The sequence below is a fragment of the Lissotriton vulgaris genome, chromosome 6 (assembly GCF_964263255.1).
Source record: "Lissotriton vulgaris chromosome 6, aLisVul1.2, whole genome shotgun sequence".
NCBI lineage: Eukaryota > Metazoa > Chordata > Amphibia > Caudata > Salamandridae > Lissotriton > Lissotriton vulgaris.
This window is the reverse complement of record NC_141694.1, coordinates 87,584,406-87,610,912: the sequence shown is the minus strand read 5'-3', so window position 1 is coordinate 87,610,912 and position 26,507 is coordinate 87,584,406. Positions and strand designations below refer to the sequence as shown.

At 50.2% G+C, this 26,507-nt stretch overlaps 1 protein-coding gene across 3 annotated transcripts in view; it reads right to left on the bottom strand.

Annotated features, from left to right (window-relative positions):
* The window catches only part of TJAP1 (tight junction associated protein 1), a 470,521-nt gene that overhangs the window by 430,171 nt on the left and 13,843 nt on the right, over window positions 1–26,507 (bottom strand). Inside the window, exon 1 of one of the 3 annotated variants that reach the window (XM_086926001.1) lies at window positions 3,868–3,969. The exons of the other annotated variants lie outside the window; for them this stretch is intronic. The gene's annotated coding sequence lies outside the window, so the exon portion shown is untranslated. Of the gene's footprint in view, window positions 1–3,867; window positions 3,970–26,507 lie in introns of those variants that run through there. 3 annotated transcript variants of the gene reach the window in all.

Sequence of the window (26,507 nt, the reverse complement as noted above, 5' to 3'; positions counted from 1 at the left end):
GAGATTTTCCTTGTTTTGGTCGTCGACTGAGTGCCGACGATAGGTACAGTCTCTTGTCGACGAGATGGGTTTCACAGAGACATAGACCTTCGTCAACAAGGATGACGCCGACAACATAATCATCTGAGGCTTAGGTGAGGAGAAGGTCACCGTTGATGTAGATGTTGCGTCGACAGAGTCTTCTTCTGAGGGAGAATCTTCTCAGAAGTTGGCTTAGGAGGTAACATTTTCACTGACCTTCTCGGGGCGTGGAAGGCAAAGGTTTGCCCTTGACAGGGGGTGGAGCAGCCTTCTTAGAAGGGGTAGGCCCTTCTGAACCCTTAGAGGGTTGTTGTTTTCTCACCACCTTGGCCCCAGGAGAAGATAAAACCTCTTCAGCAGCCCTCGTCCTAGAGGACACAGATGATCCAGAGGCAATACTTCCTACCTCAGAAACTGGATTGTCCTGATCCTTAAGCTTCTGTAGCCACAGAAGTAGGCGGCCCTCTCTGTCCCCGAGGGTCTCATTTTGAGGGAAGGTCGTGCATATCTTGCAGAATAGACGCTTTTCTTGCGGGATCTTCAGAGAAAAGCCGGAGCTTACCACAAGATTCACAAGACCTAAATAAGGATTTCTTAAAAGAAGACATCCTAAGAGTAGAAATTCCTGAAGAATGGAGAAGAACTTAGCAGAGCTCAGGGAGACTCCCTTCACACGACGTGTGGTAGAAAATCGGAGAGCCTGAGCCTCTGAGGAGAACATTCTGGTGGGTGCTGTCAACTGATTGGCTGCAGTTTGGGCTATACAAAATGACAATGGTAGTCATGAGTGTGGAAGTTTTTGCTCTTGTAGCTTAGGGATACTTTACTTCCTGGTTGTTTATTACCTAGGTTTTTTGGTTATTAAGTGCATATTATTGCCTTTTTATGTACCGCGGGGCTCCCACTGACGACTGGGAATGATTCAGGCATGTGAATCTATGAAAGACAGCCCTATACTGGAGAATAATTGTTCCTTAGTTGTTGGAACTGGGGAAAGTTCAACATGATCTTGTTTAGGCTTGATTCCAATCCTAGAAATGCAGTGACCTAAATACTCCACCTCACTACAATTTAACTTGTACTCTGATTCCTCTAGTCAGATCTTTTTGTCGCAACCTCTGTATTACATTTCTCAAATTGGCAAAAAAAATTCTTCAAATTTTCCCATAAACCAAAATGCTATCTTGAAACGCAATAGCTCATTGGACCCCCTCTGGCGTTTTTTTCATCAGTCTCTGAAATACAGTTGCCACACATTCTTGGGGAGGGCAGCCCTTTGTGCTGCTCGGATGACGCAGTGTAATATGCACTCACAGAATCTTCGCAAAAAGTGCACTTTTGTTTTGATAACAGCACCATCTATCAGGGTGCATTTGTTATTATATCTACTTGTCGATAGGTTGTTTTACATACGTTGTTAAACCTCTAGTGTGTTGCGCACACAATGACTTCCTCCAGTGCCTGACCTCATAATGGCCACAGTCAGGACAGAGATCTTTTTTAACACAGCAGATTCATTTAGGACAATTTGCACCTTTCACGCTTGACTGCATTCTGAGACTTTCCATATTGAATAAAGTGATCTGAAATCGGTGAGCGGGCAAAAGCAGCTCAGAAACGGAGTTACGTCCATAAGGTATGAGGGAGCACAGACAGTGTAATGCCCACACACCCAGATATGGCTGAGGAGGGCACAGGCAGCCTGCACCAAGGAATGTACACACATGCTCTAAAACTGCAGAGACTAGCACAGACAGCACCGCTGCAGAGTAAAGTCCTCCCTCAGCCCTCCCAAAACCTCCGAGGAGGGCACAAGAACAGCAGAAGTCGATTAACATCCACACCAGCTGAAACCTTCGAGGGGATCTGGATAGCGTGCCAAGCTACACCACCAGACCACCTGCATCCTCTGAGGAGGGCATAAGCAACGCAGGTGCAAAGTAAGGTCCACACACACCGCCAGCATCCTCTTAGGAGGACATGGGCATCGTAGCAGTCAAGTAATGTCGTCATCCTCCCGCACCTCCCTCCCTACCTTAACATGCAAGGAGGACATATACAGCAGCTGAAGAGGAGGGCACCAGGAGAGCAGATGGCAAGTTGTGTCCACAGACCACCTGAAGCCTTTGAGGAAGGCACAGGCAATTCCCACAAACCACCTGCATCCTCTGGGGAGGCAACAGACAGCACCGAAGTACCCGCTGAGAAGGGCACAGTGATAGCAGACACCGGGTAATGTCCACACACCACCTGGGCCCTCCTCCAAGGGCACAGGCACCAAAGGCAGCAGTTAATGTCCACACACACACCCTGGAACCTCTGAGGCGGACATGGGCAGTGAGCTCAAAGCAGTGTCCACCACCACCTGCATACTCGGAGATGGCCACAGACAGCACAGAAGCACCAAGTGGAGAAGGGCACAGTGAGAGCAGACATTGGGTAATGTCCACACACCACCTGGGCCCTCCTCCAAGGGCACAGGCACCAAAGGCAGCAGTTAATGTCCACACACACACCCTGGAACCTCTGAGGCGGACATGGACAGTGAGCTCAAAGCAGTGTCCACCACCACCTGCATACTCGGAGATGGCCACAGACAGCACAGAAGCACCAAGCGGAGAAGGGCACAGTGAGAGCAGACATTGGGTAAATGTCCACACACGCCCTGGAAAATTGGAGGAAGACATAGACAGAGAACTCTATGCTGTGTCCACACACTACTTGAAACCTCTAAGGAGGGCAAGAGCAACGGATAATGTCCACACGAGACCTGCATCCTCTGAGGAGGCCATAGACAGCACAGAAGCACCCGCTGAGAAGGGCATAGGGAGAACAGATACTAGGTGATGTCCACACACACCCTGAAACCTTAGAGGAGTTTGTGGGCAGCGAGCTCGAAGCTATTTCCGCACACCACCTGAACAGAGGCGGGCAAAGGCAACACAGGCTGTAATGGGCACACAGACTCCCAGGGTATATACAGCAGAGCAGACTGAGACTAAAGGCAGCAGAGAGATTGGGCAATGGCCTGCGCCTCCCCCACACACTCCCCGAAACACGTGCGGTGGGCACAGGTAGCACAGATGAGAAGTAATGCGCACAGCCCCATAATTATTAAAGACCGAGTGAGGTTAGCATAAAAAGTTTGACATTTTAAAACACAGTTAATATGCATAACTAAGAAAAACATAACATATGCTCACATTCGTAACAATATACAGAAAAGGAATACATGGTATTCAGATATGGCTAAAGTGTGCTGGAGCTCGCAGAACTTGGCCCCCCACTGCTGCATTACGTTCTGGGAAAGAAAACATGTAGTGGTCCGAGCCCTGATCTACACCCACTGATCGGTCCAAGAGGCAGCGCTGTCCCAAAGCACAAGCCCTAGCATGTAACCAGGGGAATATAAACATTACAACTGCCCACGTTTCACCACTGATGAGTCCATTAAACAAGGATCACATCAAGAACCTACCAAAATATTAACAAGAAAAGAGTACCATTACACATACACGAGAGCAAACACCCACTTAAACTACATACAGAAGGACAGAGGAGGCTGTTCCTGTGGACGCTGAAGTCAACTCTTACTTCTGGAAAGCAGAAGGGTGTGGTGAATTTAGTGTTTGCTAGGAGGTGACCTCCGGTGGCGCCACAATGTCTAATCTTAAATGCACCTCTATAGCACACATGACCGAAGCCAACTTCACTGGAGGGCTGAACACACAACACAGGCACACGGATGCCATACACATGGGCTAATCAGGCCACAGAATAAAAACCTTGACAAAGTCTCTCAGAGTTGTTCTGGAAACTCATCTTACACAGAGAAGCACCACTCACCTCAGGGTGGTGCTCTGGCACAGGACCACATCCGGCTGGTCCGCTTGTAATGCACCAGTTTCTCCCAAGACTGCAGCTTCCTCACATTTCCTCCATCTGGCCGTCTAAAGAATTTCTGATCAAAGTCCATCCAGACAGTGAAGTGTGGAAAGTGCTCAAAGTCCACCAGGCACGTGTTACGGAAGCACCTTTAGAACCTGGAGATTTCCTTCCCTGCCAGTGGGGAGCTCAGCCCAGAAACAAGGTACCTCTGCCTTGGACACCTCGCATAGACTACCTTGCAATGAGATGGCACCCCTTAAATCATGAAATACTGCCCTACAGATATACTGATTCATTCAAAAATGACTGAGGCAGTCACTGTCAACACACAGCTTGGGTTCTCTGCTCTTTTTCCACAAGTGCTTACATAGGGCACAATACTATCCCCATGCATGGGGGGTGTTCTAAAGAGAAAGTGAAAACTCATTGTTGGGGGAGGAACGTTACGGCAGACGATTTTGGTCAATCAGGGTTGTTCTTTTTTTTGTTGTTGCTATTTTGTACTGTCTTATGTTACGGATTCATTTGTTCATTGTAAAAGGTTGGGTTATGTTGAGGTTGGCATGTCCCATGGAATCAAGAGTTCTTTTGATTCTAGGATAAGTAAGAGCTAGTGATGACTGACAGAGGGGGGGTGGGGGTTGGTCAGGCGCTGGCAGTCGCATACTGGTGTCAATCAAATCAATCAAGGATTTATAAAGTGTAGAAATCACCCGGGAAGTTCTCAAGGCGCTGGAGTTACTAACTGCTTCGTGGTGATATGTTCACTGGAACAGTCAGGCCTTGAGACCTTTGCTGGAGTGATGAGGCAGTCCTGAGCTGCAAAGAACATCCTCCACTGTTGCTTCGACTGGTGTCTGCGAGGAAGAGGGAGGCAGATCATAGAGGTCTGGTCGGTTGGAGGAAGGTGATGCATTTGTTGATTTATGCTGGTCCTTCGTTATGCAGGACTTTGTATACGTAGGCCAACATCTTGATCTGGCATCTCTTCTGGATCGAGAGCCAGTGTACCTTCTTGAGGTGGGGTGTGATGTGGGTCCATTTGGGGAGGTCAAGGATGAGTCTCGCAGCTGAGTTTTGTATTGTCTGTAGTCTCTTCAGGAGGCGTGCGGTGATTCCTACGTTGAGTGTGTTCCCGTAGTCCAGTCTACTGGTGACGAGGGCTTGGGTGACAGTCCTTCTGGTATGGACTGTGAGACACCTGAAGACCTTTCAGAGCATGCGTAGCCTGTGGAAGCAGGCGGATGAGATTGCGTTTACCGGTTTCTTCATAGATAGCTTGCCAGGAGGTTGTAGTGTTCCAAGTGTTCGGTGAGTTGGTGGTTGATTGTGTTCAAGAACCTTCACTCAAAAGGGGAGCAGAGAGATGGGTTCAGTGCTTGTCTGTCATTTCGAGTTTCTCTTTAATCACAAAGGGATCATGATTTAATGTTGTAAATGAGAAGGTTAAGAGCAGAAGAAGGGGATGGTATAGCACATTTGTAGGCAATTAGCCACTTCACAGTATGCCTGAACAAATTCTATAGCAACAAACCACTTCACAGGGTGGGAGCGCCATCTCCTGGCAGTGAAGCACATAGGGGCTTAAGTTCACATTCACCAGCAGCTCTCCACTGCAAGGTGACTCTCTGGCCTATTTTAAAGCAATAGACCACCTTGTGGCGAGATCTAGACTCGTTCCCAAGCTTTGAGACAGTCCTAGCTAAACAATCCTATTCCCAAGCCACAGTAATGGGAGTCCAGCCTAATTTTTCAGCCAAGGACCACCTTGTCATAAGCCACAGTTGTAACTGTCCAGTCTTGGGCCACCTTGAGGTGAGACTTACACTTTAGTCATGGGTCACCTCACTGCGGCTTAGATACACATGGCACTCTTTGGACTACTTCATGCACCCCAATCCTGAGTACATGTCACAAAGCGGCTATTGTCTCCAACCCTCTCCCGAACTCCCCCCACTCTGTCCGAATTTCATCACTGGGGTCAGCCCTGCAATGTGCTTCTCTTTCTATTCCTGCACATTTCGTCTCTGCACATCTCGATTCAGCTCTGGCCCTTGTCCCTTGGTGCATATTCAATCCACTCCTAGCTCTTTTCCCTCTATGCATCTCCACTCTATATGCAAACTCTTACCCACCTTGACTCATGTTTCCAATCGGCTCCCAGATCTCTTTTAACAACATCCATGTATTTCCAATCTGCTCCCAGACCTCTCACCACAGAATTTCCACTCTGCTCCCATTAACCCCTTTCGTCAGTTTTTCTAATCCAATAATTAAACCACTTCCTCGTCAACAGCAGCACAGATCCATTGTGCTCCCAGGGCCCTTCTCGAATTTCTAGTTCAATCCCAGATCACTCAGTTGGGTACAATTCCTCTGCGCCTCCATCCTGAATTTTCCAATGGACCATTAGACCACCTCGGTTTTTCCAACCCGATGCCAGACCTCCCTCAGCACATTTCCAATCTACTCCCATACTACCCAGTCCCCATGTTTCCAGGGCCTCTCATATGATTGATTGCAGTCTACTCGCAGACACTGCAGGTCTATTTTGGAAGGATCTTGTAGTGTCTCCCAGAGGTTAGTTCAAAAGCACTGCCTCCAGTGCAATGCTGACAAAGGGAAAGAACAGCATGAACACACAAACATCCCATTCAGTCTTAAAGTCACTAAACAACTGCTCTGTGGCACAAAAGAAACAAAACTAAGGGGAAAAAATTATGAAGAAAAAGAACTTGGTAGAAAAAAGAAAAAGAACAATGTAGTTTGTTTTTTTAATTTTTTTTATTGAGATTTTTTGTCAGCACATAGAACACACAAAATACAGTTTAGATACATCCACTGCAATACAAATAAGGGCGAGTAAACATACCAAAACAAACCAGAGCAGCCTACACAAATAGAAATAAAAATATGGAATCCTGGATCGTTCAAATTTGTACAATCGCGGATCTTATCATATATTAATACAGATAGTTACATTATCTACTACTAAGATCCCAGCCAGGTAACAATTGGTTGCCATAGCTGGCTTCCTTGCCTCTTTTTCCGGATACCCTTAGTTCTATAGAGCGCCATCTCCAAACAATATATTGAAAGCAGCCTAGTTTGCCAGTTAACGAAGGATGGAGGATTAGTATCAAGCCATTGTGATGTAATGCACAAACGATACAGAGCCATACATATAAATATCAAACCCTCCTATACAGCTGTCAACACGGTTTCCTTGCCATCCAAAAATTACCAATGTACGGGTAAGTTGTACTGGGATTCCCAGACTAACCGAAAGGAAGATCAGTATTTCGCTTACAAAATTGATTAATTTAGGGCAGTTAAAAAACATGTGGGTAGCGTCAGCAGCGTACTGGCCACAGCGATTACAGCTATTGCCCCTTCCAGTATTCCATTTTGCCAGTTTCCCCGGAGTATAGTAGAGCTCGAAAATTGCCATATAGTGCTGGCTCTTCAAAGGGCCGTTAAAGAGTGCATTAATTGAAATTTCAATGCTTCTGGTCAAATTAACCCCTTCAATGCCTAATTTATTGGCCCATTTTATCTCCTGAAATTCTAAATCATCTTTAACCGTGCTCATGAATAGATTATAAAGGGGACGCATTTTGCATCTGGACTTGAGAAACTCAACAATCTCTATTTTTTGTAGAGTAATCGCTTTTTGATTTTTTTTCCGCTCACAATAGCTACGCAACTGCAAATATTTAAAAGAGTCCCTTCGAGGTACCTTATATTTACTTTGTAAATTTTCGAAAGAAATAAATTGTGATCCTGAGAATAAATCCCCAAGAAAGCAAATTCCTAAATTGTACCATCTTTTCATCACAGAGTCAGCAAAAATTGTAGGTAGAGTACAATCCTGACGGGGCGTGGCTTAGGCGCCGATGGAGCAGGCGGCGTGAGCCGATAGCTCCGCGCCCAATCCCCCGATTAATCCTGATAATCGGGGTCACAGCTGGCCTGGGACCGTGGAACCTGTGTCGGAACGCCGACGGCACGGTTGGAACCCGGTATCCTGGCTGGAGGAGCTCAGGCGCCGGAGATTTCCTTGCTGCGCTGGAGCCGGGCAGTCCGAGACAGAGCACCTAAAATGGCGGCGATCCCTTCCTGAGAACCTTGCAGGAAGCGGGACGGTCCTGGGGATCTGCAGCCCACCTAGCGGAGGCGAGGCCGGAGAGGGGCGGGGCGGCGGCTGCCCAGTGCCGAGATCTGCACTCCCCGGGAAGCCGCTGTGGAGGACAGCCGATGCCGCCTAGTGGCTAGCGAGACCGGACCTGAGCATTCAGATGGCGGACGCCGGGCTGGCACTCTGGGAGCAGCGATGACCCCAGGATTAGGGTCGGGCCCGGCAGAGGCTCGGAGCAAGACCTGGTGGGTAGTGGCCACCATTAGCGGACCGGCCAGAGCCCACCTGCACCAGCCGCAACTGCCGAGTAGAGCGGACTGTAAATGACCACCATGGGCCGGAGGTGAGCAGGAAACCTCGAGGGAGACCGGAGGGCCGCGTTGGCCTGCAGCAACCCCCCTTGGGATCGTATGCACCGCCCGGCTGGGCTGGGGAGGGCCGCCGAGCAAGAGGGGTGCCCCTGGTGCGACCGCGGCTCGCCCGGAGCTCGCCCGAGTCGGACAGGTCCGCCCCTGGACGATTGAGCACGCCTAGCGGAGCCCACCCGCGTTGGCCGAGACAGAGAGCCCCGGGGAGGCATTGAGGAACCGCGCGGTGCCCACCCGCGCGGCTGAAGGGACCAGCCGGCCGGAAGGTAGGCCAGAAAACAGGACGGCCCGGACGGGGGCTCACCAGATTGCTGCTGACCTAGAGGAGAGGCCCGGGGAGCGGAGTGCCGGCGGGGGCCCACCTCGCCGCGTGGAGCCACGGAAGGGCGCTGTGGCGTGTGGGGAACGCTGGACCGCCAACTGACTGAACGGAACCCGCCTACGAGCACACGTGGTGCCCCGATCTTCCTCCACCGCACGGAGTGCATGGACGGTTGCTGCGTGGCCCACCATTGGGACGGCCCCTGAGGCTGGTAGTCTGTGGTGCGGAGAACCAAGCGGTCCCAGACACGGACGGACATGCCCAAGGAACTCCGGGACTGCTAGGTCGTAGAAAGGACCGCGGGGCCACGGAAGGTGAGGCGACACCAGTGGGGTGCCCAGCCCCTTCGGGGGGATCCCAGGCGAGGAGCCACCAGCTGGTGGTGGAGGGGGCTAACGGAGGGCCTCGGGGTGCGGGCCCTGGACAGGTTGAGGCGGAGGGGGCCTCTTTCTGGAGCCTCGATCCTCGGCTGAGGTGGTGTGAGGTGGATTTAGAGACTGGCTGGTGCAAGTGCTTGGGGATCTGAGGCGGACTGGTGGACCAGGAGCCGAGTGCGTGCCGGATGCTAGTGACCGGTCTGGAGCCCTTGCGTCTGCCTGGCTCTCGGGGGGCTTGTGACTATAGTGGAGCCGCGGAGGCTGCTTGGATTGTACTGGGCGAAGAGGAGGTGACTGTGGAGGATCCACCTGCGCAACTGCCGGCGAGCACGGCCGAGACATAGCGGATCCCTACGGGCATCTGAAGCGGAGAATCACACCGGAAGGCGCTGTTCCGCGGAATGGTGTGTGGTGAGGCCGGCGCGATGAAGCCTGGAACTGCAGAAGGAAGCGAGGCACCGCAGACTGTCGCCCCAATGGGTGAGGCGGCGATGGGGGGTTCAGATGCGGAAACAAGACTGGGCAAGCGTCTGGACCAGATCCTGGACGCCATTACGGCGACCAAAGAATCCCTTCATAATGACATAGCACAGGTTGCGACGGGGTTGGGCCTCCTGAAGGCGGATCACTCGAAGCTGGTGGACCGGGTGAAGGACACTGAATCGACGGTGCAAGAACTGAAACCGGCGGTAGTAACTGTGGAGCGGAAGTTGGAGGGCGCACTGCAACGGCTGTCAGCCCTAGAGAAAAGGGCAGAGGATGCCGAAAGTAGGAACAGGCGCAACAATGTGCGAGTGGTCGGCCTACCAGAAAAAATTGAAGGGGCGGACATGATCGCATATCTGGAGAACTGGTTCAAGACTCAAGTGGCCCCGGAGGGCCTCTCCCCCTTCTTCACACTGGAAAGGGCACACAGAGTCCCGGCCAGGCCGCCATCGTTGGGGGGCCCTCCTAGGCCGGTGGTGGCCCGTTTACTCCACTACAAAGACAGGGATCTGCTGATTCAGAATGCGCGGACGCTGGGCCCCTTCAAAGTGGAGAACAGTTCGGTGACCATCTTCCCGGATTATACCCAGGAAATCCAGAGAGCTAGGGCTTCTTTTCTTGCGGTCAAGAAGGAGCTCAGAACCGAAGGGATCCAATATTCATTACTGTTCCCGGCTAAACTACGGATTATCCTGGATGGTTCGACTCAGTTTTTAGGTCTCGCCTGTTGCCGATGCGCATGCGCATCGAGCAAAGCGAGACTATTGCGAGTTATCCACTCTTTAGACACACTGCAAGGAATCGTGGCGATTCCTTGCAGTGCCCGTGAGTTTTAAGGTCAATGCGCATGCGCATTAAGCTTATGCGCATGCGCATTGACCTTAAAAGTCACGGGCGCGTGCACGTCCGTCTTTGTTTACCCCTCCGCCCCCTCCCGCCGTGTCGCATTTCTCCTCCCCCTCCCCTCTCTTCCTTCCGTCGTGTCGCACCTCTCCCCTCTCCGCCCCCTCCCCTGCCCGCCCCCTCCCGCCGTGTCGCATTTCTCCTCCCCCTCCCCTCTCTTCCTTCCGTCCTGCCGTGTCGCACCTCGCCTGCACGTTTTCGGCAAGGAACTTTGCCAGCGCTTGTTTGAGGGTAGGGGACAAACGGTACTTTAATGCTATTTGCACTTGATATATGCTCCACTGCACTCCTGCAAGCTTGTTCCTCTCTGCCCCCGCTCACCCCCTGGCTCCTCGCTCGTTGCCTCGATAGAGGACTCTCGCAGCAGCCCAACGCCTTCTCAATTCCAGCGCTGCTCTTTTCCACGGCTGTTCTGCTGTGTCCTCAAACCAAACGGTACTTTAATGCTATTTGCACTTGATATATGCTCCACTGCACTCCTGCAAGCTTGTTCCTCTCTGCCCCCGCTCACCCCCTGGCTCCTCGCTCGTTGCCTCGATAGAGGACTCTCGCAGCAGCCCAACGCCTTCTCAATTCCAGCGCTGCTCTTTTCCACGGCTGTTCTGCTGTGTCCTCAAACTCTGCCTCCAGCCTTGCTGCCTAGCTGCCACACCGCCTCCGATCCCAAAAAAAATCTGGTCCAGGCGCTCCCTAGCCTCGGGGATACTCCGATAACTCTCCGAGCTCTCTCTGCACACTCCAAAACCTCAGTGAGTCTCCCCCCAAACAATAAATGAATCCTGCTCAGTTGAATTCTGCAAAAACAGTCAGCTTTCACCACTGTTCTCCTACTATCTCGTGTCTTTTGGGCTGCACGTCTCCAGGATCACCCGCGACCCGCCGCTAGCCGGCCACCATGTTTCCCACTTGGTCAACGCAATTGTCATTGTGGAAATGGGTTGTAGGGAAAGTGAATTTGCAAACTCTCTGCTGATTTTCATATGAGCAAATATACACGGTCTAACAGGCAGTTGGTCACTTGGTCTGTTCCGTTGACAACTATTGCTCCACTTGAACCCTGCAATGACCGGACACTCGCAATATGTAACTATTACCAAATAAATTTTCTTTCTCCAATATATCTTCTTATACAAATGTTTACATCGTATATTTAATCATGACACTCTATTGGGCACTACCTTTCTTAAATTTGTACACAAATGGGTTAATACTTATTTACAAACTGATTTTTCACAAATGTCTAAATTCATACTTTATCCTATTGACATTATTTGAATATGCACTTCTGACATGTTATCTTTTTTATTTACCATGTATATTTATATCCCTGTATACCTTTATGATCTGATTATTGTTTTATTTCTTTGGTTAATTCCTGTCGCTCGCCTGTCTGCCATAACCCTTGGTTTTTTTCGATTTTCGGCTGAAATCAATGCCGCACGGTCTATATTATTATGACTCTTATTTTTCCAATGTACCTAATTGCTTGCCACTATTAATGTGCCGCTCATTGCTGAAATGTATATATTCATGGCTTTTTTCCCCCCAATGCATCTCATTGCTTTTCATTTTTAATGTGCCAATTGTGTCAATTGTGCCTCCCGAATTATGTTAATCACAAGTGTGTGCGTGTATAAGTGCGCGTGCATGTGTGTCTGAGTGTACACATTTGCATAGGTATGTAGGAGTCCCTGTGTTTGTGTGTGTGCTTATATATCTGCATGCGTGTGTGTAAATGTATCTGCTCTTGGTAGTGCTGCATATGTATATGCATGCTTGCTATATGCATTTCTATGTGCATGTGTGTGTCTGTGTTTGTATGTGCTCCTGCTTGCAAGCGTATGTGTGCCTGAGAGTGTATATGTATGCTTGTGTGGTTGCATCTATCAATGTATGTGGCTGCAGGTGACTGTGTTTCCAGATGTGTGCATGTCTGTCTGTGCATGCATGTTTCTATATTTCTGTGCTTGCACGTTAGTGTTTCTATCTGTGCATCTATATTGATATTTAAGAGTTTTTTAGGTCGAGCTATTCGATTCGCATGCGCATCGAGCTTGCGAGCATATAGGGCTTTAAACAAACTTTAACTTACCCTCAACCCCTCACTCACCCTCACCCTCACTCACCCTCAACCCCTCACCCTCACTCTCACTCACCCCCTCACCCTCACTCACCCTCAACCCCTCACCCTCACTCACCCTCAACCCCTCACCCTCACTCACCCTCAACCCCTCACCCTCACTCACCCCCTCACCCTCACCTTTACTCACCCTCAACCCCTCACCCTCACTCACCCTCAACGCCTCACCCTCAATCACCCTCAACCCCTCACCCTCACTCACCCTCACTCACACTCACCCACCCTCACCCACCCTCAACCCCTCATCCTCACTCACCCTCAACCCCTCACCCTCACTCACCCTCAACCCCTCACCCTCACTCACCCTCAACCCCTCACCCTCACTCACCCTCACTCACCCCCACTCACCCTCAACTCCTCACCCTCACTCACCCTCACTCACTCTCAACCCCTCACCCACCCTCAACCCCTCACCCTCAACCCCTCACCCTCAACCCCTCACCCTCAATCCCTCACCCTCAATCCCTCACCCTCAATCCCTCACCCTCAATCCCTCACCCACACTCACTCACCCACCCTCACCCTCACTCACACTCACCCACCCTCACTCACCCTCACTCACCTTCACCCTCACTCACCCTCAACCCCTCACCCTCACTCACCCCCACTCACCCTCAACCCCTCAACCTCAACCCCTCACCCTCCCTCACCCTCCCTCACCCTCAACCCCTCACCCTCACTCACCCTCAACCCCTCACCCCCTCACCCTCAATCCCTCACCCACACTCACCCACTCACCCCCACTCACTCACACTCACCCACCCTCACTCACCCTCACTCACCCTCACTCACCCTCACTCACCCTCACCCTCACTCACCCTCACCCTCACTCACCCTCACCCTCAACCCCTCACCCTCAACCCCTCACCCACCCTCAACCCCTCACCCTCACTCACCCTCAACCCCTCACCCTCAACCCCTCACTCACCCTCACCCTCAACCCCTCCTCACCCTCAACCCCTCAGCCTTACCCTCACTCACCCTCAACCCCTCACCCTCACTCACCCTCAACCTCATGCTAAAGATTTACAAAAAAACCCATAAACAATTCTAAAAGCACTAACTCTAATGCTGCGAGACCTATTGCATTTCTAATGCTTGTTTACAATGCCCGACGAGGCCTGGACCTGGCTAGAGACCTACAGAGCGGGTACTGATCGCAGGCATAAAGCTGAGAGTGACCGGCCTAAGCCAGCGAGGGTACGCCAATCACAGCGTCTACGGAAACGGCATAAGACTCAGCAGGCCCTGCTGCTTGCACAGTTGGCGGCGGACAGACAAGGGGCCCTGGAGGCGACGGCGACCATCACGGGGTCGAGAAAGGAGGTGTTCACGGAAGGTTCTGCATCGGAGGACGACAAGAGACATTCTGGGACTGAGATTTCAGATGTAGATAGTAATATGGGGCCGGAGGTGACTCCCCGTTCGGCGGACGATTTGTGACTTGCTCGACCCCCGGAGTGCAGTGCGGGGTGCAGCCACCTATGGTAGAAGATGGACTTCATGGTATCCTTCAGGAGCACGGTAACGGACCCAGGCCATTGGGGAGAGGATCGTGGGGCGGAGGGAGGGGGCGAGGGCTGCCGCTTATCGGGGCGCGACCACGCTCCTACTGCCCTTAAGGCAGCCTGCAGTAGCTACTGCAGGGTAGATTTGCTAGTTTGGTGTGTGAGGTTTGGATGGGGGCTATGGCGCAGTTGCTGGTTCCGGTCCTGGGGGACTGGGTGTTGGGGGTTTTGAGGGGTGTTTGGGGGGTGGGTACTTTTGTTGCTGGTGTGTGCTGGCGAGCTGCGGCTGAGTCACGGGGACTGAAGGGTAGCAATGGGGACGATGCCTGAGCTCAAGTGCGTCACATGGAATGTACGGGGACTCCACACCATGTCCCGACGCCACAAAGTGCATGCATACCTGGTGCGCCGTGGAGTTCAGATTGCGATGCTCCAAGAGACTCATCTTACTAAACTGGAATGTGCGGCGCTCCAGAGGCGATGGAGGGGGCAAGTGTTTGGCACAGCATATTCTGCGTTTGCGAGGGGGGTATTGATTTGGGTGCGGGCGGGGATTCCCTTCCAGGTGACGAGCCAGACGATTGACCCGGAAGGTAGATATGTAGGGGTAGCAGGAAGACTCTATGGTAGAGAAGTGGCGCTCTGCTGTATTTACTCCCCGAACTCTGACCAACCCCGCTTTTTTGACTCCATCTCGGGCCTACTGGCTCAGTATCTGGCAGGGCAGGTCCATACTGGGAGGCGATTTTAACTCTATCACTGATGTCACCCTGGACAGATCCCACCCCCCACTGGTTACATCCCCGGTGCGCAGAGTGGCGAAGCATAGGAGCGATTGGCAGGCTGAATGGGGGCTGATTGATGTGTGGCGGGGACATCACCCTGAGGACAGGGACTACTCCTTCTCGGCTCTTCACGAGCTGCATGTCAGGATTGATACGATCCTCTGCGACCCCACCACTGCCTCTTTAGCAAAGCACACTGAGTACCTAGCTAGGACTATCTCTGACCACAACCCCCAGCTGCTCTCCCTCCAATGGCAGCAGGTGAGGACAGCGATTCCTAATTGGCGTCTGAACCCGGACACCTTAGAAGATCAGGTCTTCCAATCTGTGGTCCGCGAGGGAGCGGAGTCATACTTTGCGACTAATAAGGGAACGGCCTCTACTAGGGGATTGGAATGGGACGCATTCAAGGTGGCCATGAGAGGCCTATGTATTGGGAAACGCACTGGAGAGAGGAAGGTGGTACTGGAGGAGGTCAGGAAAGCGGAGGATTCCTTAAGGGAGATGGAGAGGCAGAGACCGGAACGGGGGGCACTGCAGACACGACTCCTGGAGGCTAAAGAATTAGTGGCATCGGTGACCGAGAGGCTGAGATGCTATGACTACAAGCAATACATGGCGAGGGTCCACGCAGAGGGCGACAAAGTGGGCACACTGTTGGCGCGGCTAGCAAACCCAGAACCGCGGGGGTGCGCAATAATGAGTGTGAGGTTGGAGTCAGGGGATACTGTCTATTCACAGGGGGCGATCCTCTCTCGTTTTACTAAGTATTATGAGACCCTGTACCAGAGCCGCTTGGAGATGGAAGGTACTGACCTCTCCGATTACCTGGCGGAGGTCGCTTTTCCACAGCTCGATGATGAGGAAGCTAAGACCCTGGGCGATGTGATCACATTGGCGGAGGTTAGGGGGGCTATCAAGCACATGGCAAGGAGGAAAACGCCGGGGGTAGATGGCCTTCCGGTTGAATTTTATGCCCAATTTGTGGACGTCTTGGCGCCCCAGTTATTGGAAGTCTATAATGAGGCGTTGAAACTGGGCCGGCTACCCGGCTCAATGAGGGAAGCGCTGGTTGTGCCCCTGCTGAAACCGGGTAAGGATAGTACGGATGTGACCTCTTATAGGCCGCTGTCCATGTTGACGGTGGATTATAAAATCTTGATCCGTATCCTGGCCGCCAGATTGCAGCCGCACATGACATCATTGGTGCACGGAGACCAGGCTGGCTTTATCCCCACTCGGAACACCTCAGCTAATATCCGCCGACTAGTGCGAGTACTGGGTGGTGAGATGGACCCGGGCGATTGGCCTGCGGTACTATCCATTGACATAGAAAAAGCGTTTGATAGTCTGGAATGGGGCGACTTGGACGAGGTATTGAAGGGGTTTGGCCTCGGGTCTAGGTTCCGGCGCTGGACGAGGGTGTTGTACTCCTCGGCTACTGCCAGGGTGAGACTGGGCTCGGTGATCTCCTCTGCGTACCCGGTCCAGAGAGGTACGCGACAGGGGTGCTCATTGTCACCCCTACTGTTTGCCCTAGCGATAGAACCCTTGGCGAGTCGAGCTCGGTCGGGGCTGATACATGAAGGGGTTGTATGTCGAGACGAGCGACATCATATATCGCTTTACGCCGATGATCTTTTGCTGTTCTTGGAGGACGCGGAGGGGGCACTGAGTAGAGCAGTGAATGCGCTTACGGGGTTCGGAGCCCTATCGGGTCTCAAGGTGATTTGGCGTAAGACTTGCCTTTTCCCATTGAGAGCAGGGACGCCACACCCATCGTTACCGGCGGACGTGATCTGGGAAGACTACTGTTTCACCTATCTGGGAGTTAGGATCTATCACACGGCCGAGGGGTTGCTGGAAGGGAACTTGGGTCGGTGCATGAGAGCCCTGCGGGGCTCGATGGCGTTCTGGGCCACGCTCCCACTGGCGGCGGTAGGGAGAGTAGCACTGCTCAAAATGGTGGCATTGCCACGCCTCCTGTATTATTTTCGGACCTTGCCTATCTGGGTCCCGCCTCGGTTCTTCAGGGACCTGCGGACCCTCAACACTGGATTCATCTGGGGGACCGGGAGAAGACGAGTGGCACTGGACACATTGCATAGACCGAAACTCGATGGAGGGATGGCGGTCCCTGATTTCGAACTTTATTATTTGGCGGCACAGCTACAGATCCTTACGCAACAAGTGGCGAGGGAATTTCGGGGACCTTACCAACATAGGGGGAAGGGGGTCCCGAGACATGTCCTTTCTTATATTGTAATGAACCAGCGGCTGGATGTTAGGGATCTGACACTCGAGGAAAAAACGTTGCGGTTATGCTGGAACAGAAGCCGTAAACGTGCGGGAGTGGTACACCCGTATGCCCCAGAGATACCCCTGGGCATGCTGACAGCACTGCCGCATGGAGGGGATTGGACCCCCCTCTCGGAATGGGAAGAGTTAGGACTCCAGGTGATAGGCGACGTGTATGCCGAGGGAGAACTACTGCCCTTCCAAGCGTTGCAAGACCAGTTTGGGGTACCGGCAGGGAATTTCCTCTTGCACATGGCTGTTACGGCAGCGATTAGGAGGCACTGGGGTGAAGGGCAGGAAGAACCGGCGACCACATTGGCTTACCAATATGTCGTGATGGCTGCAGGGACGGTCAAAGCGATCACATGTCTCCAATCGCGCATGCTCCATGAAGGACTGTCAACCCTTCCTGGTCTGAAGCAGAAGTGGGAGGAAAGTATAGCGAAACCCATTCCGGATGCGACGTGGGGCCACCTCCTGCAGAGAGCAGGGAAGGGCTGCAGAAATGCGCGCTTTCAGCAAGTGCACTTCTTTGTGGTCCATAGGGCCTATCTTACCCCGGGTAGGATACAGAGGCATTTCAGAGTGGTGGGGGCGGCTTGCCCCAGGTGTCTTCTTCTGGGGGCGGAACTGGACCACATGTTCTGGGACTGCCCAAAACTGGGATCATACTGGACTGACGTGGGTGAGCTCCTGAACGGAGTAACAGAGAGACAGGTGACCTTTGACAAAGCCGCCTGCCTACTGCTATGGTTTCCCCACACGAGGAAGACGAAGGTTACTAGCAAGTTTATTGACCTGGGGTTAATACTGGCTCAGAGAGAGCTAACATGGCGCTGGAAGTCGACGGAGGGCCCTTCTAGTAGGCGGTGGGCGGTGGAATTGAGTAAATGGGCCAAGACTGAAAGCATGATCCGGCTTAGGCAGGCAACGCGCACAGCGGATGAGAGGGAACTAGAGGTGGCACGAGCGTGGGAATGTCTGGTGCAAGCGTTGGAGGACTACAGATCACAGGAGGAGAGCGGGGAAGAGTGAAGTGAATGATGCATTCCGGGATGGCGCACAGTTGCCCGAGTGTTGTTCCCTTAGCTCCTACACCAAGATTTGATATTCTAGCAGTCGGCACACACCAGCGGTTTTTTCAGGGAATGGGTGGGAGAGGGTGGGCATGGGGGGGGGCTCCTAGGGAGATTAGAAGACGATCACAGTGCGCGAAGGCCACGAGTTGCAGCAGGGTTGACTCTGCCCTGTTTCCTTGGGGGGAGGGAGGGTGCTGATCCGAATCGTTATACCTTGGAGCTCCCTCAGAGGGGAGTGATATTGGTTTGGGGTGGGAATAGGTATTGAAAAAGCAGCGACATTTGATGGACCGGCCATGATTGATGTCGAATTGTTGCTCACATAATTGTTCTATCACTTAGCGCCATCCCAGGTCGAAGACTTTTGCCGCCCTGCCTCCGGGATGTGGGCTGAATGGCCGTGTAATGCAGGCGGAACTATCGGGGGTGGGCGAACCTCATCCGTGCTACGCAGTTGGACTGCGGCGGACCTGGACAGTCTAGGTGACTTGTGACGGGGAGCTACTGTCCTTCGAGACTCTGACCGCCGACACAGATCTGCCGGCGGGACAGTTTCTGACACACGCTAGGCTTCTCCGAGTGCGGACGGGGACGTGGGGAGATCTGACTCAGGAGCCGACCACACATATGCTCATACAGTACCTACATGTGATGGGCGATGGTTCCCATCTGGTGCACTGGCTGGCACAGGCGCTGCACTATCATACTCAGTTCTCCTCCCAACGACAGAGAGAAATGGACGGCCGACCGGGGTAGATAATGGTCGGATAAACAATGGGCCGCAGTACTGGCTGGCGCAAGGAACATTCCTCGTAATGCGAGATTTAAGATCATCCAATATTACATAATACACCGCGCGTATTTGTCCCCGGACAAACTGAATCGCTACTTTGGCCTCGCCTCTTCAGCATGTCCCAGGTGCCGACTCCTGAACTCGGATCTGCTACACGCACTCTGGAGTTGCCCTCACCTTACCATGTACTGGTCGGCGGTCACTGACACATTAGCGGCAGCCACGGGCGACACCCTTCCCAAGAAGTGGGAGGTATGCCTACTGGGACTCTACAAGAGGACCAAGCAGAACAAACTACAGGCACGTTTCTGGGACTTGGGGCTCATTACGGCCAAGCGGCTCATCACGAAACGCTGAAAGAATAATGCCCCCCCGCGACCTGTGGACTGGCGTCGCTCATTTGCCAACTGGGCTAGCGCAGAGAGCGTGACATTACACAGAGAAGAGACGGCGGGACTCCGAATGTACCCAATTGCCCAAGAGTGGGACACTACCCTGACTGCATACCACCAGGCTTGTACGCAGGCTGGTATCACATGATCGCTTCGTTACGGAGCGGTGATAGACCCGTCATCCCCCGCCCCGACATGCCGCTCCCCCCCCCTCCTCCCCCCGGCCGCTGGGGTAACGCCCAACAAAGTCTGCTTGCTATTATTCCCTCCTACCGCCACATGGCCGTAGCAATCCTCAATCCACGACCATTCCCGCCCCCACACTGTCCATATACAGCGTCACATGCACCATTAGTGTCACTGATACACTGCTGTACACGCTAACACTAGTCCGATTGTTGTTAATGTGTTTTCCCTCCTATTTCCGTTATTTCCCTATTATTTCTCTTGATTGGCAGTTGGCTTGTTTCTGCTGTGCTCACGATGATGTTGATCTCCCCCGCCCCATTTACCCTCTCTTCAATGTTTATTAAATACTGCCATGATCACACGGCTATAGCCCTGTGTGGGATGTGATTCCTGTCTTTAACATCATCCGTGCCAACCAGGGAACATAGCCTAGAATAACCGCTGTTGACTATCATGACCACTTTGGCCCTTCTGCAGTGACATACGCTGCAGGCACTGCAACCTAAGATTTCTCCTGGAACTGAAAATTGCGGACTAATGCATCTTCCCTGGCTACTGTTTATTTTCACCTATATACGACCGAAATGTCGAAACTGTTACTGACTGGGTAATGATTGTCGTTTATATGACATTGTATGATCTATTGGCTTGTTACTTGTGAAATTAAATAAAATCTGGGACCGTTGGTCTCAAAAAAAAAAAAAAAAAAAAAAAAAAATCGGGGGGTGGGCGAAGTGTGGAAACTGGCAGGGAAATGTGTAAGCTGTGTAACTTTGATGCTGCAATAAAAATTGTTTTAAAAAAATAAAATAAAAAAAAAAGTACAATCCTGAAGTGGAGTATAAATGTTCAAATTCGGGCCAATACCCAACCTCTTTTTCGTTTTCCTCCAAATTACATATGCGGCTAACACCGGCTTAAACCTAGTTTTTTTAAAGTAACTAGGCTCTATAATGCGGTTTATACACTGCTTAGATTCTTGCCCCAGACGCATTTCGTAAATTGAGGGGGCGGCATAATCAGGAGTTGGATCTATAGGTAGCAATAACACCCCCATATTTTGTAAAATTGAGATCCAATGATATAATTGAAAATCTGGTATCCCCCAGCCTCCTCTTTCTCGAGACAAAATACATCTATTCATGGCACGCCGGGCACGATGATAACTCCAGAGAAACCGTGAACACATTCTCTCTATACGAGAAAAAAAGGCCGCAGGTATCAAAAAAGGAATAGCACGGAAAACATATAAAAATTTCAGGAAAATAAGCATTTTAATAACATTGCTACGGCCAAACAAGGAGAGATGGAGATTGTTAATTCTTTGCAATGTTTTATTATAAGAGGAGATAATCGGATCCTGATTTTTAGCAACTATATCCTCAACGTTTGCTGTGATTTTTATACCCAAGTACGTGACCTCTGAGCAAAAAGCAGTATTCACGGGTCGACCGGCCGGTGAATGAATCACCTGGGTTTTTGCGACATTTAATTTGTACCCAGAACAAAACCCAAAAGCTTCAGTCGCTTGAGTGATTCGAGGGAGGGCCTCTATAATGTTAGCAGTAACCACGGCAATGTCATCCGCATATGCGTAGACTTTATGAAATTGTGTTCTAATCTGAACCGGGTTGATGATATTATCTGCCTCCATTGTGGTAATAAAAGGATCGATATATAGCGCAAACAAGAGCGGGGAGCAGGGACACCCTTGTCTTGTGCCCCTTGCTATCACAACCTGCTTAGAAGCCTCGCCCCCTACCCGGATTGTCGCTGTCGGATGAATATACAGAGTTTGTATTGCCTTTATAAACTCAAGAGGAAACCCCTTCCAGGCCAAAACTGCCCACAGAAACCGCCAAGTGACCCTGTTGAATGCCTTTTCGGCATCCAACAGGGCCACTCCGACGGATGAATTACTGCTCTGAGCCCAATCCAAAATAGATATTATTCTACGAATATGATCCGTAGTGTCTCTACGTTGGATAAACCCGCGTTGACGGGGTGACACCAGACCGTAAATTAAATCGTTGAGCCTGTTGGCAAGAATTTTTGAATAAATCTTGTTATCTGCGTTCAATAATGAAATGGGTCGATATGAGCCCATTTCTATTGCGTTTTTCCCTTTCTTTTTAAAAATAACTAGGATTGCCTGAGACCATGAATCAGGTGCCCAACCGAGAAAAGCCTGTTGACAGACTTCCAACAGTTCCTTCTGAATTGCATTCCGGAACGTCCTATAAAATTCTAAAGGAATAGAATCCGGACCCATCGCTTTCCCCTGTGCTAATCCCAAAAGCGCAGTTTCAACTTCATCCCAATCCGGGGGTGTAGATAAAATTGCACGATGATGTTCTGACAGAGTATTAGTTACTAGTGGAGAGAGATATTCTGACTCCTCCAACTAGCGACTCACTATATAACGATTGATAGAATTCATAAAAAGCCTGAAGTATCCCTGGTTTAGCCTCTTGTACCCTACCGTGCATATCTATAATTTTTACTATATCATTATATACGGCCTTCTACCTCAACCTCTTTGCCAGAAATCTCCCAGTATTTTCACTATACTCATATGCCTCTTCCTTATGTTGTGTGTATTTCTCCGCTATATGTTGTGTGATGTTAGCATAGGCCGAAGTCCTCGTAACTGAGATCTTGCTGTGCCTTTTGGATTATTTCTAAATCTCCACCCTGAGATATTACATCAGCTAATTTATGTTCTTTCAAAACGACCTCGGCAAAATCCTGTTGGTGTTTGCTCATCCTTTGTTTATGTTTAAATTTAGAAAAGCTGAGTGTTTCCCCACGGATAACAGATTTGAATGTGTCCCAAACTACCTCCTGGGAAGCAGTGCCTTTATTTATATCAAAAAAGTCTTGTATACGTTTAACCATTAGTTGACAGTAATCTTCGTCACTCAATAGCTTCCTATCGAAAGTCCAAGTCCTTGGGGAAACCCTCTGAACCGACTCCAAAGTTAATTCTAAAATCACCGGGTTGTGGTCAGAGACCACTTTCGGATGAATAACTAAATTAACCTTAGTCAACAGGCCAACAGAAATAAGAAAATAATCCAGACGAACAAACTTAGTGTGAGGGGCAGAAAAAAAAAAAAAAGTATATCCAGGGCTTTCAGGATATAAAACATTCCGTGGATCATAGAGACCTTGTTCTACCATTAACCCCCGCAGGGCACCGTACATTAGTATCTTTCTTCCAGTATACCTATGATTCGATCTGATATTTAGGTCTGCTGGGATATTTATATTCAGATCGCCGCATAGTATCACAGGTTGCGGCCATTGGGCCATTTCCACATTGATAAAATTAAACAGTTCCGCATCGTCCAAATTTGGCCCATAAATATTACACAAAGTAAACGTACTGAGATCAACCTTTACCGTTCCTATTGCCCAACGGCCCCGTTTATCTGCAGCAGAATCACTACATAAACCTATTCCAAGTTTCATCAGTATAGCAACTCCTCTTTTTATCCCAGTTTGCCTAGAGCAAACAACCAATTGCATGCCCAAATTCTTCAAAATATCCCTCTTTAGCCATGGTATATGTGTCTCTTGCAGACATAATATATCAATTTGCAATATTTGTACAATTTTTGCTAAAATTTGTTGCTTTTTCACATTGTTCAAGCCAGATATATTCAACTTGCAAATTTGAATCTTTTTATCCATCATAGAGATAAAATTTCACCCCTGGCTTCAGAGCATTAAATGATACCTCGTCCGATCTCAGAGCTTGAAAATTTACAAAATAGGCACAGGTCTTACTCATCTGAGTCTTCACAAACTGCTTGTGTTCTAATGCTGACTTTTCACCCTCCCACCACCAAACCCCATCTCCCCCCCCCTCCCTCCCCACCAACTCCATCCCAGCAGCCCCCAAACCCCCCCACCCTTGAAACCCCCCTCCCCCCCCACACATGAGGCCCAGGGAACAGTGGTTCCTGCAAAATATGGAGTACCGTGCCCCCCTCCATCCGAGTCCATCCGGAGAGCGCTAGATCCATCTCTAACAGAGTAACTCCTACAGAGAGAGCAATAAGGTAAACACACCAAGAAAGAAAAAAAATAGAAAGCGGGAATGACCTGTGAGTCACTTAGTTCTTCTAAAATGTAACTTTAAAATGTCACTCGTTGATCATTCCTCTCATAACCTACTACTGCATAGTTTCCAGATATTCTTTGGCCTTGGCCTCTGAAAAAAGAATTTCCTTTGCCCTTTATACAGCACTTTGAGCTTAGCCGGGTTCTGCAGATATACCGCAGCCCCTTTACTCTGGAATTCTGGCATCAGTTGTCGGAGATGCCACCGTTTAGACATCGTTGCTGCACAGAAATCAGGTCTTACAAAAAAACTACAACCTTTAGCCATAGCTTTCTTATCTGGACGAGCACGAGCATAAATATCTTCCCTTGCCAAAAAGTTGTTAAAACAGACTAGAATGGCGCGTGGAAGAATTTCTTCTGACTGTCGAGTTTGTTTCTTAGTGAACGGGAAACGGTGGGCCCTTTGGATTTCTTTTGCCCAGTCCCATGTTTTTAACTCAGGGAATGCCTCCTGTAATAATTCAGCCACAAATTTCTGTGTGTCAAAGCCCTCTTTCTCTTCAGGGACCCCCAAAAATCGCAGATTATTCCGGCGGCTGTGATTTTCCAATTCCGTTAGTTTATTGCTGAGATCATCCCTGTGTCCCTTAACTAGTTCTAATTCCGCTTTCTGGGCGCCCAACTCGTCTTCCAGCACGGAGATTCTGGTCTCCGTTTCTGTTACCCTGTCCGCCGTCTCTGCACAGCTCTTGATTACCTTCCTTACAGCATTTCTTACTTTACAGCAAGTAGCCTGTGTGCGTAAATTCTCAGCCTCACTTTCTTCCCTAGGTTTCATCATGGTTTCATATATGCTTGCTAATGTTATCTCTTGTGGAACATTTCTGTCCATATTGTTCACATTTGAATCCAAAGAATCTGCAACCCTTACCATACCTTTATCTTTAGATTTGACAACAGAATCACCTCCTTTGCCAACGTGGAGCTGGTGGGGTCGCTTCATTCGCTTCTTAACGGTTACATTACTTGAGTTCAGGGAGGTCGAAATTGGCCTTGAATCCTCAGGTGAAGAGCTTCCCTCATAAGAATCCGCCCAGTCTTTATGGATATTTATACTCTCATCTGATGAGTGATCCGACATAGAGTAAAACTTTTCTCCAACCTCATGGCTTTTACTCATTGACTGAATGGTTACTTCAGGCATCCCATTTTCTACCTCAGGCTCTTCCATTCTATTGTTGTTACGGATTTCCTGAGTCTGAATCTGAGGCTGGATTTGTACTATTCCTGAGATAGGAGTTGGTTCCGACAGGACTTCATCTCCCAGAGCCTCATTCTCTTCAGTATGTAAAACGATAGTTTTAATAATAGGTGCAGTATTCAACTCGCTTTCATTTATCTGCAGTTCCTTCAGAGTGTCAACTACATTGGACTGCTTAGGTGTAGTTATAGCAGTATTAACTGGGAGTGTAAGATCTACTATTCCAGCAGCAGAAATACTGTTCGTAATTAATGTGCCCGCAGGGAGTATTCCTTCTGTGGGGGCCTGCAACAGAGAATTCTTTGCAGTCTGTCGCTCAAACATTGCAACCAGATTTTGTGACGATATGCGTGAGGGGGCACTATTCTTAGACCCAGCATTACTTTTCTGTAACGTCTTAGAAGAGCATACCTGAGCACTCTCACGCTCACCTCCGGCGCTGACAGACACGACAGGTCCCGTTTCAGTAATCTCGGCAGCTGCGGCAGCCTCGATGGATTTCCCAGACTCCTGTCCTGTAATGCGCTGGTTTCCATTCTTTGCGCTGCGGGTTAGAACAGTGGTTTGTACTTTCGCCGGTTTAGATGGCATTTTCTCCCGCGTTGCAATACCACCGCTACAGTCTACTACACAATGCTGAGTCCCCCAGAATAGTGCAGGGAGACGCCAGAAAAGGAACCGCCTGCGAGCAGACAAACAGCCAACCTGCATTAGAATTTCAAACCTGCAGTGTTAACCACGAGCTCCGTCCAGATATACAGCACAATCTTTGCGGTGTTACAACGTTGCAGGATAGCCCAGATTTTAAACAATGTTCGCTTTCAGAGCTATCAAACCTCGTTTTTCTCCGGCTGGGATGTCCACCGCTAGTCACTGCGCTTTTCCTTAAAAATGTCTCCGTTGCTCCGTAAAGTTTTACTGAGCTGCACACTCCCAACGGCTTTCGGCTGTGAAGCAGTAAAGTCGGCTCAGGTGTTTTCGGATGTCGGCGGGATTCTACGTCCCGCTAGCTCCCGCTATCTTCACTCGGCAGAAAAGCCACTCTTGCTCAGCTTAAAACGAAATAATACTGCATCACTTTTCCAGCCTTGCCGTCGCCTGTATCTTCCCTGATATTATAAGCGGTGAAAAGCCCTCACACGTAGCGCTTTCCCGGATCTCCACGGAGAAAGAGGATAGAGCTGCTCACACAGCCCACGCCACGGTCGCCATCTTGCCTCCTAGCAATATAGTTTGATGTAAGATAATTAACTGATATGTGGTTTAACACAGTCCACACCTAGTTGTGGAGTCTGCATCTAGTTGTAAAATGACCATTATTGAGAAACACTGGATGCAAAGAAGCAAAGAAGTAGATAAAAGATTTAAAAGATGAACATTTCAGAGAATTTCAATGAAAATAATCTTCAAACCAACCAGGTGGTCTTCTGAACCTGTTGTGATCACCTCTCTCCTGGTCACGCTGCACCTAGTAAGATAGTACAACAT